This window comes from Lycium ferocissimum, chromosome 9, assembly GCF_029784015.1.
Source record: "Lycium ferocissimum isolate CSIRO_LF1 chromosome 9, AGI_CSIRO_Lferr_CH_V1, whole genome shotgun sequence".
NCBI classification, from domain to species: Eukaryota; Viridiplantae; Streptophyta; class Magnoliopsida; order Solanales; family Solanaceae; genus Lycium; species Lycium ferocissimum.
In genome coordinates, this window is record NC_081350.1 from 22,584,246 (window position 1) to 22,599,188 (window position 14,943).

Genomic DNA, 14,943 nt, shown 5'->3' on the forward strand with positions numbered 1-14,943 from the left:
AAAATCTTTAAACCCAGTTTTTCTAGTTTTCCATAATAAATTAGGTGGCGACTCTAAAAATACTAAAATCCAATTAAAGCACCAACAACCTCGTAGTAACTTTTATGCCTTACTCGCGTAAAAGTGAACCGTAACATTGACCTCGAAAGAAAGGTCACCTTTTGTGTAGTTTTGGGGGATCCATTTTGTGTACTTAATACGGATTTGTTCCCCTTTTTTTTGTAAATGGAACTGCACCGACTTGATGTCCCGAGGAGGGATACGCAGGAAGCCCCTATCGGGCCTGGTCACGGGCAGGTTCTAAGGTAGGGAGTCTTATCTTATGTAAACCGAACTACGGAAGGGCTTGATTTCCCGCGGAGGGATACGTAGGCAGTCTACTTAAGACTCGGTCCCTATTTATTATAAATATTATATTTCTCTATCTTAACAAAGCCTAAGTACCCTAGACCTAGCACAAGAGATCAATTGGGCATTTAAATAAAATATATGATTATTTATGTGCTAAGTGTTTTCAACTGTCATCTATGTGCGATATCTTGATTATCTTTCCACTACCTAACGAACTAACTCTGTTTGCCTTTGAGTTATTCTTTTCTTATAGAAAACGAGATTGATTCGTGTTCACACTGGCATACTTCACACGATCCAAAGCTGCAATAGCATCCTTATCCCAAAAAGACAAAGGCAAAGCAAAAATGGTTGGTACTTCCGAGAACGAAACTACTCCTACTGACATTGCTCTCAACGAATTGCCTCTGCGCGAACTGCTTGAGTCATCACCCACTGAAGACGTTATAAAAATGTTGTTTGAGAAAATCACCCAACTTCAAGAAGAAGTAGCACGAAACAAAGCTGCTAATACTGCCCGAGAGGCCCCTGTTGAAGAAAGAAGGCCTCCACCGTTCTTTCCATCTCTGAATTCACAATTACCCGACCATTTCCCCCACCTGGTCCATTGTGACCACCATACCATTTACCCCAATCGTCGGGCATATTGGTGCCTCGCGCCACACCCCACCACCACTTAACACTACCCAAATTCCTAGAACCGCTCCCGGCATCACTATACAACCAAGCATAATCTTGCTACCAACTGCCAAAACTACCCCTATCCATGGAACTCGCCTCGTTGTTTCCTTCCACACACCTATCACCCCAAGAATCTTTTCACCCGATCAAGAAATTGATCACTACGAGGAGATGGAAAAAGCATAGAAGGCCTAGCAGGAAAAATAGGAAGAGAGGCTCAAGCGGAAGATGACTGCAATCTTTGGAGCGAACCCTGAAAACCGCTTACACAGGCACGGGCCTAAGTAATGACGACTTGTGTATGCATCCAAATTTGGATTTACCCAAAGGCTTCAAGGTACAGCGCTTCGAGCTATTTAATGGGGCGGGTAATTCAAAAGTGCATCTATGGGCCTCTTTGTGACCAATTGGTCAGCGTCCGAGACAACCAAGCGCTCATCATGAGGCTGTTCAGCCGAAGTTTGACTGGAGAAGCCTCAAAATGGTTCATGACGCAAGACATACGTCATTGGATCACCTGGGAAGACATGGCTGCAGCCTTCATGGAAAGATTTTGCTTTAACATGGAAACAGTACCAGACAGGTATTATTTGGAAAAAGTCAAATAGAGATCCACCGAGAACTTCCGCAAGTATGCAAGTAGGTGGAGGACAAAAGCTGCCCGGGTACAACCGCCAATGGGCGAGGAAGAACTGGTGTTGGTCTCCATCCATTCACAAGAAACGGATTTCTATGATAGGGTGCTTTCAATGGCCGGAATACCATTCTTCGAACTAGTCAAAATGAGAGAAGCCATAGAAGATGGTCTCAAAACAGGCCGAATCATAAGTATGACTAGAAAGTCCCTTTGGGTCAAGCTCAACCAGGTTTATAAGGAAGAAGAAGGAAGACATGGCAAGAATATCCCACTCCTAGCCCAAAACCGAAAAGAATGGAAAAATTCCTGATGGAAGCATATGCTTCACCTCCCCCAAACACTTACATACCTTCTCCTTACAATACGGTGCCCGTATATTACGTGCTGCCGACCTTCCAGTCACTACCCCCAAATTACCAAACCCCATAAAATACCTTCCAATCACCTCCCTCAAATTACCAAGCTCCACAGCCAAATTATCAGACTCCCCCACTTGCTTACCATCCTCCACAAAATAACCAACCTAATACCTACCAAAATCAGCCACCACCAAATGCCTATAATGCGCCACGTCAGAACTTCAAAAAGAAGCTAGCTTGGGTATTCACTCCATTGATGGAATCTCGGACTGATTTATTCAAAAGATTAAGCGCAGCTGGGATGATCCAGATGCTCCCTCCAAAAGTGGTTGACCCAAAGAACCAGTTCTACCGAGCTGACCAAACATGTGCCTACCATTCTAATGTCATAGGACACAGTATTGAGGACTGCATCAATCTCAAGTATAAGATACAGGACATGATTGACCAGAAAGAGATTGTACTCTAAATAGCTCCTCTAAATGTGAACATCAATCCCTTGCCAAACCATGGTAAGAACATGATTCACATGATTCAGGGCGAAGAAGACTGGGTCGCAGCAAGGCCCACAATCCGCGATTTTGTGAAATAACTTGAGCTCACAGTAGCGTCATTGTCTTTACAAGAATACCCGCAATTCAAAGTATTAATCCATGCGCCAGTACAACGCATGTGGCTCGTTGACTCGTCACCGCCTCGCAAAGAGTTCGTAGTCTAAGTTGCTGCCGCACACAGCATTACAAGATCAAGAAGATGCTACACTCTCGAAGACATAGCCTAAAAGGCGCCCCGAAGGAAAGGGAATCAGAAAAAGGCTATCACCGAAGGGGAAGCTGAAGATTTCTGGCACCGAAATCAACCAAAGGAATACTCCATTGTGGAGCACTTAAAGAAAATGCTAGCCCAAATCTCGGCGTTAGCATTGTTGCAAAGTTCACCTCAACACCATCTGGCTTTAATGAAGGTGTTGAAGGAAGCCCACGTCCCAGCTGGAACAAGCAGTGAAAACCTGGCCGAAATGGTCGCTCATGTTATGGAGGAATATCAAATTGCCTTCACAGAGAAAGAGTTGCCCAAAGAAGGCATAAATCACAACAAAGCGATGCACATCACTATTATGTACCGCAACAAAGTGGTTACCCGAGTATTAATCGACAACGGCGTGGGGCTTAATATTTATCCCGAATCTACTTTGACTCAGCTAGGGTACAACCTCGGGAAAGTACGTCAGAGCCATACCAACATAAGAGCATTCAATGGAGGACGTTGTGATGCCACTAAGTGGTTGACTTGGACATTCAAATAGGTCCAGATGAATTCACCACTGAATTCCAAGTCATGGAAATACCCGCCAATTATAGTTTGCTTCTGGGAAGGCCATGGATCCACATGGCAGGGGCAGTACCATCCTCGCTCCATCAATCTTTAAAAGCTAATGGGAAGGAGAAGAAGTGGTGATCCACTAAGAAGCTAGCATGCACAATTACCCAGATAGTTTTGTACCCGTCATTGAAGCTGCACCTAAGGGAGCGAATTTCTATGTCATGGAGTTAGTGGGAGTAGCCCACGAGATAGATTCCCCGGAATATGCTAGCAGTTTACAAAATGATTGCTTCTACTATGCTCCTAAATGAGTTTGAACCCGGGAAAGGTCTGGGAAAGAATCTGCATGGAATCACGGAGCCAATTTTAATTCCCCAAGACAATTTTCGCTTTATACTTGGTTACATCCCGACAGAAGAAGAGATATCTACCAAGAAAAGGCGAGAAATTGCGGATCTCCGCAAGCCCATTCCTGATCTGTACTAGTCATTCCCCCCATCGAATGCTTATGCCTGGAGATGCTGACATTGAAGAAGGGATAGGGATGCTATTCCAAGGAGAAGATTGCTCCGTGATTTTGGAGGAATGTGCTGAAGCACCCACCATCAGAAAGGCAGAACCGGGCAAGCAACTGTCCAACTGGACCTCCACCCCGCTATTGGCTCTTCGGTAGAGAAAGATGAATTTTAAAAAAAAATATAGTGAGAATCGGTCGAGGCCCGATTGCTCACCCTTTTATTACTTATGTACCTCGTAATGTTTTCAAAAATGGAAATGGCTTGATGTGGATTCAAGCCAAGACCACAATGTGTACTTTCGATTAATTAAAATCAATGAAAGCCTCGGTTTATCAAAAGCTTTTATTTACTTATTTTTTGCATGCATGTTTTATACTAACATACCTTGCCTTGAATTTTCAATATTAAAAATAATAAAGCAACCCTAAATGTCATGACATGTTGCAAAACGAATGAGTCGGGCAGTATAGAGAAAGAAGAGTGCGAGGAATACAATGAGACCATAATGCTACTTGAGGGTCTCGTGGAAGAAGTAGAACAATTAGAGAATGAGCAGAAACCAAATATGGACGAAACAGAAGCCATAAATCTAGGTGAAGAAGAGAATGTCAAAGAGACAAGGATAAGTGCACACCTAGAGACACCTTTAAAAGAAGACTTGATAAATCTACTGAAGGAGTACGTGGATATCTTCGCATGGTCCTACGCCGACATGCCAAGTCTAAGCACCAGCGTAGTATCCCACAGGTTACCCATCAATGCGGGTTTTGCTCTAGTAAAACAAAAAAACCAACAATTCAAATCGGATCTTAGTGTCCGAATCAAAGATGAGGTGGAAAAAAAGATTAAATCGGGAGTGGTGGAAGTGACTTTATACCCCACATGGCTAGCCAACATAGTTCTGGTACCCAGAAAAGACGGCAAGATAAGAAAGCTGACCCAAATGATAACTTTCCACTCCCGAACACCACGTACCTATAGCTAATTGTGCCAAGAATGAGCTGTAATCATTTGTGGATTGTTACGTCGGCTATCACCAGATCTTAATGGATAGAGAGGACGCCGATAAAACAACCTTCATTACTCCATGGGGAGTATACCATTACAGGGTAATGCCTTTCTGCCTCAGGAATGCCGGCGTAACATACATGAAAGCGATGACTACAATTTTCCACAACATGATCCATAGAGAAATTAAAGTCTACATGGACGATGTCATCATCAAGTCAAGGGAAAGTTCGGAGCCTACCACATATCTAAGGAAGTTTTTCAATAGGCTCTGAAGGTTCAACTTGAAACTAAACCCGCCTAAATGTGTTTTTGGGGTACCGGCCAAAAAATTATTGGGGTTTTTAATCAGCCGAACGATATGCGGTCACAAGTTCCACCGTAAACTCAGATTATTGAAGGTGTCAAAACCATTAAGATGCAATCATTATGCGGCACCGCATTCTCATTATGCTGTCGCATACTCTCACCTTTTGGAAACCAGTGAACTCGAGAGAAGAAGGCAACTTGCGGAGCGAATGCGGCATTGCATATTTAGGATTCGACCGCATTCTTGAGCGAGGAAGAACATCAGAACACAGAAGATGCGAGGCAAATGCGGTCGCATACTCGATATGCGACCGCATTCTCTTGTCCACAATTGCTTATTTAAGTCATTTTGGTTACTTTTTGACCTTCCCTATAAATACTTTTATCTAGTGCTTCGTGTAGGACATTAAATATTGTCCACTTTTACATTTTGTCATCCATTAGCATTAAAGGCAAACCTTGTTGGGTAGTGAGGAATCTTACACTCTTTTTGTCATCTTCTACAATAAACCATTGTAAGCTTTATGAATACCTTCTTTATCTTTGTCTTTTATTTAATGAAAATGAGTGGCTAATCCCATTAGCTAAGGTTGTGGGACCAAATATGTTAGTTATGTAATTGGGTTTTTGCATTCAAACTCCATTTGTATGTTAAAGATGTTTTTCTATTTACTCTTCAAGCTTTAATGTAATTTAATGGTGTACAACAATATTTGTGCCTAGTTACTTTTCTTTTTCTAGAGAAAGAAAGTAAAAGTAAGGAAAAGAGTAGATAGCAAGGATTTGGGGCTTCAAACCCCATCTAATAGCTTGAGCTAGAGATAGGAAAGCTTACTTGAAATAAAATGGGTGTTGTTACGGTTCGCTTTTACGCGGGTTAAAGCATAAAAGTTACTACGAGGTTGTTGGTGCTCTAAATTAGATATTTAGTTTTTAGAGTCGCCACCTAATTTATTTAAAGGAAAACTAGGAAAATCGGGTAAAAGATTTTTCAATCGAGAGAGAAATCTTTTGGTACCAAAGTTCGAGGTAAGGGTTCTGGTGATCCCTAGGGAAGGTTTTACGTACCGTAGTATTAAAGATTCATAGAATATGGTTGGCCTACGACCTTTAATGTATGATTAATGTATTTATTTGCTTAAAAGTGTTTAGCTTTCCACAAAAAATGTCATTCATTTCTTTATCATAAACTGAAGAAAAAATTCCCCTTAGAAAAGTGGTTTTTGGGTTTGAAAATCCTCGTAAGAGTTCAACCCACTTTATTGCTGGACTAGGGCACACCCGGGATTTCTCACGAATAGATTCGCTACTACTCTAGTCCTAATAAGATGAGTTTAGTTCTTACGGGTTTTTATTTTATATAAGAAAATATGGAGCATCCTCCTATATATATATATATATATATATATATATATATATATATATATATATATATATATATATATATATATATATATATATATATATATATATATATATATATATATATATATGTATGTATGTATATAAATGCAATTTTGTTTAAGTCCCAATTATTTATCCGAAGCCCATATTAAGTCAATCCGTAATTAAATCGCAGTCCATCTTCCTCAAACTTGGCCCTAGTGAATTTCTCCTCATTTTCAGTCCATAAAGTTTAGCCTTTTGGCCCCAAAACAAAGCTGTGATTCTTTTCTGAAAAAAATTCTCCCATTTAGACAAGTAAAACTCATTTTTTGGTTCTGTAAATTTCTGAATCCTCAACCTTTTAATTGTTTCTCAAAAATTTAAATTCGGTTCTTGAAAGTGTTCTTTTCAGTCCAAATAATCTTTAAGTCCATCTCGTTTTAGTCTAATTTTAACATTAAGGCCCAAAAGACAAAAGAAATGATTATATCAATTTGATTCAAAAATGGTCTGAAGTAGGCTTGAGGCCCAAAAGTTACCTCTTTCACTAATCCATTTTTTGTTTCTAGATCTTATCAAGGGAAGAAGGCCCAAAATCATAACTTAGCTCCATGCCTAGAAAATCATTTGGACTTAACTATGATACTGAACTAGTTTTAGACTTAAACAAAACTTGTGAAATGTTAAGTGCCAGTTTCATGCGTGTATTAGAGTTAGGCGAGTTTGAAAATCGTTTGGGCGACTACCTAATAATACCTACGTATTCGCTAAATTCTGATACTCACAAAGGTTTCAATATTTTACATGTTTGTTTACACATACAATATACACATATAGTATACAAAAAGAAAATGGAAAGAGAGAAAGGAATGAGATTTGAACTGGTGGGCCTACCCAAGCCCACCAGTGACAATTTTCACCCATGGTTGGGCCTTCAATAAATTAGCCTCCCTTTCTTCGTCATACGGACTCGATCCCTACTCATTTGATGCTCTTTTTACTCTTTTCTTGCCATTTTGTTCACCTTAGACCCTCGGACTTATACAACCTGAAAACACACGAAAACTGTATGAAAACACGAACAAATACTTGAAAAGACTACTCAAAAGTGTAAGTAGTGGATGTAAAAAGTCCTAAAATCCATGACTTATCAGAGGTAAAGATTAAATAGGTGGGGAAAGATAAAAAAAAGTAGGGGAAAGGCGAAGGTACATTTTTTTTTCTTCTCTTTCTTGTAGTGAAACACACTCTCCATTGGGTTAATAATTCTTCTTTTATATTGTCCAGGAATAATAAAACTCTTGTAAAGAATGAGTGTATAATCAAAAATTGGATTATAGTCTAGGGTTATTTATGCATTTTTACCTTTTAAAATAAAAGGGAGGTATAGTTGCAATTTACTCAAATTTTAATTGCTATAACTTATTTTTTTGATTTTACCAAAATTAGAAAAAAAAAACTAAAGGAACATATTGAGTAGACTTGAAAAACCTAATCCAATTTGTACAAAATCTGTCGTCGCAAGATTCTCAAGATCTCTCAAGAACAAAGCCATCTACAGGCTGAAAAACCTGATCCAGAAACAAGATATAGTCTATGTTCTTTAGGTTGTTGTAAGTCTTTGTTTACTTGTGCTTAAACTGTAAACCTACTCTTCCCAAAAAGGAAGTTGTTTGTAGGTATTCTAAATTCTCAAGGTTGCTTCCACAAGCTCTTGAGTGGTACACTAGGCTAGAGTGAGTCTAGGTGTATTAGTGGTCCTTGGCTAGAGTTAGTCAAGTAGAGGTACTTGCAATCGGAGTATTGCAAGTTTGGAGGGATTATGAGAGTTAGTTTCGGCGTTGCATAAGCGTTATTGTAAGGGTGAGGGATTATGGGAGTTAATTCCTAACTTATGATAGAATTGTAACTTTGAAGTTGTTCGTGTAGTGGAATTGCTCGTGTAGTGGAATTTAATCCGACACGTGTAAGGTCGTGGTTTTTAATCCCTTGAGCAAGGAGTTTTCCATGGCAAAAACTCTGCCTTCTTTTCATACTGCATCGAATAAGGGAACTGGTATACAACCAGATTCCTCATACACTATTTGGTGGACGCATAGCCAAGAACAATTAGTATCAGAGCATGTGCTTTCTAAAAGGTTAACACCTAGAAAGAATCTATAAAATGGTTGCTCTATCCAATATGGAAGAAGGTCAATCTTTCCCCAAGCCACCCAAATTTAACGGAAAATACTATAGGTGGTGGAAGACTAGAATGCATGACTTCATCATGGCTGAAGAATCGGAGCTGTGGGATATCATTTGTGATGGCCCCTATATTCCAGTACACACAGGTGAAGATGGTGTAAAAACCACTGCCAAAACAAAGGAAAGAATACAACGATGCTGACAGGATTGAGTGGAATATAACCTGATGGATACAATCGAGTCTCAACGTGCTCATCTACTAAAGAGATCTGGGAAGCTCTTCAAACTACCCATGAAGGAACAACACAGGTGAATCGATATGCTCACCACAAAGTATGAAATGTTCAAAATGAAGGAGGGGGAATCTATTCATGATATACACACTAGATTCACCTCTATCATTAATGACCATCATTCTCTAAGAAAGGACATCACAACTACTAAACTAGTGAGGTAGCGCTTGCTGTTTTTCCATATTCCTAGGACAGCAAGGTAAATGCTATTTCTGAAGCCCAAGACCTCACTAAGCTGACAGTCGATGAACTCATTGGAAACCTTAAAACCTACGAGATAAAGATGACCGTGAAGAAGGATGAAAAGAATGAAGTAAAAAGAGAAAAGACTCTTGCTCTCAGAGCTGCCAGGGAAGACTTAAGTGATGATGAATCTAAGCTGGCATATCTCGCACGAAGATTTATTAAACCGATCAGAAGAAGTGGTGGAATCCCTGAGGTAGGAAGCTCCAAGTAGAAACTCCGGAGAGGAAATGACTATCTCTGACATACGTGTGGAAGACTTGGTCACTTAGCTAAAGAGCGTTCTCTAAATATACAGATATTTATGACGGAATACAAAGAGAGAAACCACTTTCCGACAAAAGGTTCAAAAGAAAGAAGTCACGGTGAATAGTAAAGCATGCACTTATTGCATTAAGGGACTCCTCCAGTGAGTACGGAGACGAGGACGACGAGAGGATACATCCATGGTGGTCATTGAAAATGAAGCCTCCAAGTATAAGTCTATCCTTGCCCTCATGTAAAAGTTAGATTCAGACGATAGTAACAAGAGTGATGAAGTGGAAGAGGTAAATTTCTTGGAGGTAAAGAAAAACCATAAAGCCTACTCTCTAAATAAACTCATGTCACTGTCAAGTGTGTTAATTGATTCCTATCATGCCCTTATTGCTAAAAAGGATGCACTAACTCTTAAAATCAGTAATTCCGAACTTGAAAGAGATAATTTGTTGGTGTTGATTGGAGAGATGAGAGAGCAGGTTGATGAGATCAATAAGTTGAATATTATCTTGGAAGGTCAAATAAAAGAGGATACATGAGCTTCTCTTAAAGGGAAGGGTGAAGCTAGTAAAATTTACTTGGAGCTTGAAGATGAGATTAAAAAAGGCAAAACTAAGTCTCACTACTGAAGTCGAGAGGAGCAAGCAATTGAAGGAAGACTTGAACAGAATTAAGCTTGATCTTGAAAAAAACTCTCAAGTGGACTTGGTCCTCAGACGTAATTACCTCCATGTACAAGAGTAAAGGAAGTGGTAGGAAAGGTATTGGTTACAAGGACACATCTTACAATCATCACAGCAAGTATGTCTCTACCACTGAGAATTGGCTTTGCACTCATTGCTGGCAAGCAGGTCACTACAAAGAGTCTTACAAAGCAAGAATTGAATCTTTTTAGAGGAACAGAGACTTTATCAAAAGGAAAGCAAGTTTCGGCACAAAAAGAACTGGTACTCAAAAGAAAGGACCTCAGAAGAAGAAAACTTGATCCATCCCTTCTATAACTATAAGGGACCCAAGCTGGTTTGGGTTCCCAAATCCAAACACTGACATCATGTGCAAGATGAAGAGAGAGAAGAGGAAGGTGGATGTGATATAAAAAGAGGGTATGCACACATAGGAGGTGAAGGAAAGCATATGAACAAAGTACAAAACTGCAACTCAGCACGGTCAAAACTATCTAGAGAACCGGTCTCTCTGTGACTCAGGTTAGTAGTTCTTTCAGTACCTTCATATGTTCTTAACTATTTAAGTGTCAAGTCGGTCAAGCGTCTTCTAATTCAAATTTCAAACCTTAAGTCTTCCAATCGACGCTTCACTTCTGACCCAATCTGTCTCGTGTCACTCACACCTGTCTTAAAATGTCATCTCGGACACCTTAAATGCATCTCTCTTGTCTTTCTCTATCTTCACTTACCAAAACCATCAAACCATTGAACTTTTCATTCTCTCTTTTATCCTATACAAGGCCATCTGAACCAACTCCCATCTCATCACTCTTACCAAGTCTAAATATCTCAAAACCCTCCTTCAAGCTAAATCAAAATGAACTCCTAATCGTCATCCTCAGACCACTCAATCTCCTCTAACCAAAGTATATCTACATCTCTATCTGGTGTTTTCGAACTAAGAGGACCCTTGAATCTTGACAAAAGATCGTCGGACTCCTCTTCAAAAGAATGGACGAAATAAGTGGAGAGGTTGAAAAAGGAAGAGGTAACATCAACAACTCTGAAGGACAACAGGACAAAAATCTTAAAAAGAAAGAAAAGGCTATAGATGTCGTACCCGTCTTTCACCCTAAGAAGAAAACTTGGTGTCCCATCTGTGCTAAAGCACCTGGTGCCTCAAATGAAACTCAGGAGAAGATGTTGACTCTGATGGTGATATCATGCTTTGCTCAGTGCGTAATCAGATCTTTGGAGGTATGAAGGAGAACAAGAAAAGGAAATCAAAGGGAATGACAAGAGGAGAGGAGGAGATAGGAGGAGAAGAAAGTGATACTCAATCTGCATCTCAAAAGAAATAGAGGACAAGTGCTGTTGAGAGACATGAAATTGAACTAAGAAAGAAACATCTCCAAATACAGAAGATTCTCTTGGGATGATGATTGATGTAAACCTGAAAGAGGAGACTGGGATGAAAGAATTGTAGGAGATGGTGAAATTTTAAAACTGGACTTATCTTCTTACTCCACCGACTCCTTATATGTATGAAGCTGAAGTAATGGAACTGTATACAAATCTACTTCATCTTGATGATAGTGCTCTTGCCTTAACAGTGAATGTGACAGACTTAGTGTCGAATGAAGCAGTACTAGCCGAAATCTTGGGAGTACCAACCGAAGGGCTAAGGGATATGAATAGAAGGGCTTCCACCTCCTTAAAAAATGTGATTGTTAAGGAAGTGTGTCCGTCCGTCTAGGAAAGCTCCTCAAACAGGATCTCGAGCCCACTTGTCAACTGGTTTTCGAGTTTTTGGACAAGTTGCTCATACCACGAAGTGGAAGGGATAACAGTGTCACTTCAGAACATATGGTACTCATGAAAGCTTTTTCAACTCTTGAACCAATCAATCTACTAGCAATCATGATCAACCACATGATCAATGCAGTGAGCACTAGTGAAAAATAATCCTGGTCTTCCTTATGATTTTTACCTGACAAAGGTCCTTGGGCATTTTAATGTGAGGACTGGCACAACCACCTTGGGAAAACAAGAGAATGTGATCTCATGGCTACTCTGGAAGATTGTGAGTGTGCGCTTAAAGGAGGAGGCTCCACCATCTATGTTCTCACCAAAGCCCTAAAGGCAGCACATGCAGAAATTAAGCAGATGAAAAAATGCTCTTCTGAAGGATTAGTTGAAGATCTCAGGAAGCAAATGCTCCAAGATCAGGGCACATATATTGAGAAAATTGACAATTTTCTTCAAGCCTTGGATCACCCCTAATAATCAGCTCCAAGCATTTTCCTTCAGTCTCTGCTCCCTTCCCTTGTCCTTCCTTGGCTGATGTCTTAACCCCCATGTTCTCTACCTTTCTTGTCTGACTGGCACATTAGTAGTTTCCTTTGACATATGCTTGTACTGTTTGAACTACTTCCTATTCTTGGGCTTTTACACTTTTTATGCACTACTGCTTGTTTGCTCGTGTTGATTCTCCTTGCAATATTCTCTGCATGTACCTGTTACTGGCTTCACTGTGGTTTTCTGATGATTTCAAAAAAGAGAAGAATATGATGAATACTGTGCATATGTAGTGAAAGTTTGGCGATGGAATCACTCGGTTATGAGAAAGAATGCAGTAGATGTCTTTGGAAAACATGTTGTAGAAATGTGTGTGTTACGTTGTTGCTAAAATATTATAGGTGCCCTAAAATAATGGTACGCTCACGGGGGAACAAGTGGGAAGGCGTTTTCTTGGGGGAACATCAGTCTATGAGTTTGTCATCATCAAAAGGGGGAAATTGATAGTTCCAAGTGCATTCGTGTTTTGATGATTGTCAAACTATTTCAGAACCAGATAGAGACCTGGTTTGTAATCTGCTCTCTGTGCACCTTGCACGGTCAGTAAAAAATAACTGTAAAGCTGAGCCACTCGCTGCACATAAGTACAGCTATGAGTTGGCCCATGCTTTAGGTCAAAATGAATGAGTTTTTCTCTATCCATCCCATATGCTCCCACTATATATACAACCTGATGGCAACATATTGAGTAGACTTGAAAAACCTAATCCAAATTGTGCAAAATCTACCGACGCAAGTTTCTCAAGATCTCTCAAGACCAAAGCCATCTACAGGCTGAAGAACTTGATCCAGACACAAGATATTATCTATGTTCTTTAGGTTGTTGTAAGTCTTTATTTACTTGTGCTTAAACTGTAAACCCACTCTTCCCAAAAAGGAAGTTGTTTATAGGTATTCTAAATTCTCAAGATTGCTTCCACAAGCTCTTGGGTGGTACACTAGGCTACAGTTAGTCTAGGTGTATTAGTGGTCCTTGGCTAGAGTTAGTCAAGTGAAGGCGCTTGCAATCGGAGTATTGCAAGTGCGGAAGGACTATGAGAGTTAGCTTCTAGGTTGCATAAGTGTTATTGTAAGGTGAGAGATTATGGGAGTTAATTCCTAACTTACGATAGAGTTGTAACCTGAAGTTGCTCGTGTAATGGAATTAAAATCCTACTGGTATAGGCCGTGATTTTTAATCCCTTGAGAAAGGAGTTTTTCACGGTAAAAACTGTGTCTTCATTACTTTCTGCATTGAATAAGGGAACTGGTACACAACCAGGTTCCTCATACACTATTTGGTGGCCACACAGCCAACAACAATTCCTAATTTGGAAAGACATGTATTGCAATATAAACTTGTCCCGAAAAGTCGAGTCCACACTTCAACTAATCGGGCGACTTATTATCCCCCTATCCTTATTTAAAGTGGAACTAATACCACCCTATGAGGTAAAACACTAGGCTCAGGTGTGGAAGTGTTCCAAACGCGCACGCCACGTCAGCGTCACATCATACCAATAACAGAAATACAATAAATTTATATTTTATTTATTTATTCACTATTTCTCTCTTTTTTCTTCATTTATAGGCTTTTTCTCTCTCTCTCTCTCTCTCTCTTTTATTCTCTAACCACCAATCAGCCACCACTGTAACACCAAATAAATTCGGCAACTGCGATTCTGCCGGAGAATGAAGCGGCACAGGAACCTCGACTGGAAAGCCTCGCCGGACCTCGACTGAAAAACGAACAAAAGCCTTGAAAGCGACCCGAACAAAGACCGTTAAACCTCGGTTGAAAGTATCAGTGATTTTGAAACTTTCCCTGTTTTTGTCCGATTAAAGGTGTTACTAGCGGAGAAGACTAGCAAAAATCCCATCGTTGTTTTGGTTGAGTTTTGCACCAGAGCAGGGTGATTTTATGGCTGATTTCTGGTGAAGGGTGGTAATTTCAGGTGGGGCTATCGGTGGAATAACATAGAATACAGTCAGCTGGTGACGGACGATTATGCTTTGCTTGTGCTTCGATGGAAAACATGGGTTGTTTGGTGGTTTATTTGCGGTGGGCTAGTGGTTGAGGCGGAAGAGGTGGAGAAAGTGAACTCGAGCTAGATCCTTCCCCTGTTTTGTGCCTATCTATGAATGGAAAAAATCAAGAACAAAAATGCTCCCCATCCATCTCTCTCGTTCTCTATCCCATTTGTCACTCGCTTCATTCTCGTATCTATCCCATTTATTTTGTTAGTATCTTTTGAAAATTGCAGTGAAGAAATTAATTAATGTGATGAGAAAAATGAAGAAAAAGAAATAAGAGGAGGTGGGTGAAGATGAAGAAGAAAGGGGGTGAAATAAAGAAGAAATGTGTGTGTGTTGGTGGGTGGGGGTTGC